Here is a 4877-nt window from a genome sequence, read left to right as displayed (position 1 = left end):
AGAGAGAGAGAGAGAGAGAGAGAGAGAGAGAGAGAGAGAGAGAGAAAAGGAGAGATTAAAAATTTGGTAGTTAGCAAAGGAAAGCGGGTGTCAACAAAGCCTTGTTCAAGACCACTGCCATATTTCTGTACATTCTGCCTGCATTTTGGTGGAAGCAATTCTTTTCTTGGTTTGAGAAAACCTGGCTTCAATTTTTTTTCTCCAGCCAATTCCAGCAAATTGCAAGCTATGTGATATTAGAAGAGATTCTCCAATAGTGCTCTATCGAAGTAGCCCTCAGGCTGTGTGGAATTGAATATGCTGCAGAAAACATAGCTCCTTATCTTACACATCCATGGGCTATGTGAGAGTATTAAGACCTCTGAGAGATCTTTCAAGAAAAAAAAAGTTAAAACTCTCTTTATATAGCATTTCTCAAACTTATTTGATACTTTTTTTTTGCACGTAACAACTTTTAACCTGCATATCATACTTTTGTAAACTCAGTGGTAAGTGATCAATTTCTCTAAGCCTCTGGAATGGAGATAAAATAATCTTCCTGTCCACATGTAGGGACAATTTAGTAATATGAGGTTTCATTATGAATTATAATATTGATATAAATAAAATTACTGTTATTGTATTCTCGAATTTTTTTTAAAACAACGTTACATTACATTTCATACTCCCTTTGTGGAGGCAAAATAGTGGATTGGCAGAGAGTTCAGCCTTTGTTTTAGAGATGAGTTAAATAATCCTAAAAAAATTACATGCCTCACCCAAGATCTCCCAGCAGCAGGTAACTAACCTGGAATGATAAACTGGATCTCCTGGCACTTGGAACAGAATACTATTTGCTTCTCTGCTCTGTCTCCATATGGTCACACATCAAACCATTCATGCATAGAACTGCTGGTAAGAGGTCTAGAAAAACTGTGAAACTTACTCTGCACAATACTGAAGTGGAGGAAATTAGGAAAGAATCATTGTTTACACTTTAATTTAAATAACCACCTATGGGATATTATAATCAGAGATGAATGTGACATATTTAAAAATGCTTTTTACCCCAAGTAGTTGAAAAGTTCTTAAACATATGAATTATAGTTATTTGAAAATCTATGTAGCTTGATATATTCAATGAAAAACCTATATAAATGAGATGCTTTTATCCAGGTGCCAAGACTTCAACACTATCTAATTTTTGACACTGATCTCCAATATTGCTGTTAATATAGAATTCAAACATGTGTTCTACCCACCCTTCTCTGTTCAAAAAAATTTTTTTTCCTTTCATTCTATCCTTTATTTAACCTCACTTTATTTCCATTGCTGCTATGGTCACTTCTGTTGAAGCAGGTCCTATGTGAAATAAGGAAGTTTTGCCGAAAGAGAAATAGACCTGGCAGATAATTCTTCTCAAGTCCTGAACGTGCTTGCAAAGTGATTATTTCAAAGTGACAAAAGACACTCTGAAAGCACAGACACAGGAAGATGAGAAAGAGATGGTACTGGGGAGGCTAAGAAAATGAGAGGGTTTTTGTAAGTCAAACAATGTATTCATCGGTTCTCAAACCCAGAAGTGGTTTCTGAGATGGAGAAACTAGTCAAGTAAGCTTGAGAGCCCTAGTTCAGAGTCATAATCAGTAATGGACCAAAGAACCAGGACTTAAAATACTCATCCTCATTCCTTGTCTGACATTTTATTTTTTAAACTGGATAGATTATCTATATAAAAGGTACATATTCTAAAACAAAATAAGGATTTCTGAAGGAAAAAGGCTTAAAAATGAAAAAAAATTTTATTTTCTCTATTGTTAGTTACAGAAACATAGTAGTATTTCCAGGTATTTCAATGTTTTGTGAGGAAAGAAGAAAATAATGTTTAAAGTAAAGATTGTTATAAAAAATTCCAGAACATTTTGCTGATTCTGTGGACACCAGTGTGGCTTCATTAACAACTTCAGTGTGTGAGTCTAAGAAGACTGTACCTAATACTGAGTCAGAGATGAGCTTTTAAAAATCATGGCTTATTCTTAAGTAAGGGTTCTTTAGCAGCTATATTGAGTACAAAGTGGACACGAACTTTCTACAGGGATTGAAAAACTGCTCCATGATAGAAAATCATTTTCAGAAAAGGTGCTTGATTCATGGATTTGTCCCTTTGTTTCCTTTGTCTCCACTTCTTCTCCCCTCTCTAAAGAACCCATTGGCAGCTTCCTAGCAGAGGTCATGTAGGTTTCCTGGTGGTCGGGAGCCAGCTGGTAGAACACATCAGCACCGACACATAACTTTATTTAAACTACATTCGCATTTCATTTCAGCTTTTAAAAAGTGAATTTAGGGGTTATTCAGTAAATTACTGGCTCAGGAATCTGAGCCAGATTGGGTAATAAGTTTCTAAAGAAGAGTAGTTATTATAGTGATAATGAATGATAATATTAATAACCATTGTATCACCCCAGTGAGCAACTGATACTCTTAATGACAATTATAAGCCAGTATGAGTTTTTAAGATATTTGGCTGATATTTGATTTCAGAAAGGAAAAGGAGTCTGGGATACTTCTATGTAGCAAAGCCAAGTAATATGGAACAAGTGTTAATTTCAGGAATGATTTGAGTAGATGAAATAATTGATTTATCGGTCACCTAAATGTCCTAATGGTATACTCCAAGTTCACAATTGTACTAATGGACCTTGTCTGGATTCCTAGTCAATTGTATCTTTTGCTTACAAACAAGTTGCTTTATTTCCTGACTTGCTTCATGCCCTCTTGTGAATGTCATAAATCATTTCCTCATCATCATCTTTTCCACCCTCATACTCACTTTACTGATTCTATTTCCCCATTTGAGAAAGAAGGAGTTCTATCTGCTGTCCTATCCTGTGTTGGATTAACACAGGCCATTGCATTCTAGAAGGAATCATAAAGTCCTGTCCTAAAACAGTTGGTGCCTAAGTATAATAACAAATTCATTTCTTAAACAGTTCATATTATAATTCAAAACCTCTCCAGGGTGAGGGTTGAAGTTAAGTGTTGTTTCAACAGCTTCCAATATCTAACTGTAACTTGCCATGCTGAAGATTTTTTATGAAAGTCATCTGAGTAGGGCAGTTTTCTCTGAAAGCTTTTCACAGATAAACATATTTTTAAGATCAAGGATTAAAAATAGTTCTACATTCCATGTCCAAAGTAATTCCATCACAGCAAAGCTGCCTAAAACACCCATTTATTTATCAGGACTTGTTAACAGTCTCCATGGTTAGAGGAGAAGCTGATAACTGATTTACATTTCTGGTTCAAAGGGAGAAGTATACCTTCTGTAAGGTTTTTCACAACAAAATCCATGCGCTTCAGGTGGCCACGCTCCACCACAGGCCTCCTGGATCTTAATATAAGAGAGTAACACCCGAGAAACTACATTTTGGACAATTATTCCAGGATATTTCAGTGCCATATAAAAGTTTTGGGCTACTGGTAGATGCACGGTCCTGAGAACAAAATGCTTTCTTGATTTCATTTCAATGAATTATATTCATTGATTAAGGAGCAATTTTAACATTTTTAAAGATTTTTAAATGTTTATTATTACTTTTTGAGAGAGAGAGAGAGAGTGAGGGAGAGCGTGTGAGCAGTGAAGACAGAGAGGGAAACCCAGAATCTGAAGCAGGTTCCAGGCTTCAAGCTGTCAGCACAGAGCCCGACACGGGGGGGCGGCTCACACTCACGAACCATGAGATCATGACCTGAGCCTTAGTCTGACGCTCAATTAACTGAGCCACCCAGGCATCCCTTAACATTTGTTTGATATGTCAAACAATATGAATACTGATCTGCTTCAAATTATTGTTACTGTCTGATAAAAGTAGGCTTGGTAGCATGAGCATGAACAAGAAGTGGTTTCACTTCTCCCTCTCTTTCTGCTCCAGGCTTAAGATCACTGGGCATCTCCAGAAAACAGAAAGAGAAAAACCTGCCCCTCTCTTGGATAATATCTGCTTTCTGAGACAGCTAAAGTACTATCTCCTGGTAAGTACCCTTCCCCTTCCCAGTACCTCTTTTTCTGTATCCATCTAGTTCCCCCTAAGACAGTCACTGTAGAACTTAGACAAGAGCTGAATGAAAAGACTGTGGGAGGGGTAGCCAACCACAGAGTGACCACAAGCAGAACTCATGGACAATGGGGATGTAGGAGCTCCAGTGCCTATGGACTGTAATTTTTACTTGATTCCAATATTACAGCTTCGCATGCTGGGCACCCACTTAGCAAGTGTGCCCATAAAACCACTTATGCAATAAAATAAACTCTCTAAAAGTGAGGTTAGTCTATGCTTACTAGTATGCAATGAAATGGCCCATCCATTTCATTTGTATATTATAAAATGTTAGAGTTCCAAATACTCTTCTCTTAAAAGCATGGAGACAAATGTATATTGAAATTCAATTCTTTTCAGATGTTTGAAAGTCAAGACAATTTTTGGCATCCATACGCACATTTTTATTATTTCTGCAGCAAATCTATGGCTATTTTATAAAGTAGAACAAATAAGTATATAATGAGCCTCTGAGAATGTAAAAAAAAAAAAAAAAAAGGTTTCTCATCCAGAAGTTGTCCTGGCACTCACAGCTAGATCATCCTATTCTCCTGTTATCCTGAATAAGCACTCTCACAGAAATCCAACCTTAGATGATATTTCTCTGATTTTATGAAAAAGGGAGATAAAATATGGCCCCTGCATAATTTTGTCTAAGCACAAACAAACAAAAAAAGTGCCACACATTTGCTCTCTGGGCTAAAATAAGTGACTGCTACTTCTTTACCACTGTGTATTGGCCACGCTTTATTTCACTGTAGCTCACCTTTGTATAGGTATGATTGACTGAGGTACCCAGAA

The sequence above is a fragment of the Suricata suricatta genome, chromosome 4 (assembly GCF_006229205.1).
Source record: "Suricata suricatta isolate VVHF042 chromosome 4, meerkat_22Aug2017_6uvM2_HiC, whole genome shotgun sequence".
Classification (NCBI taxonomy): domain Eukaryota; kingdom Metazoa; phylum Chordata; class Mammalia; order Carnivora; family Herpestidae; genus Suricata; species Suricata suricatta.
The sequence above is the reverse complement of the archived record's forward strand: the minus strand, read 5'-3'. Positions refer to the sequence as shown.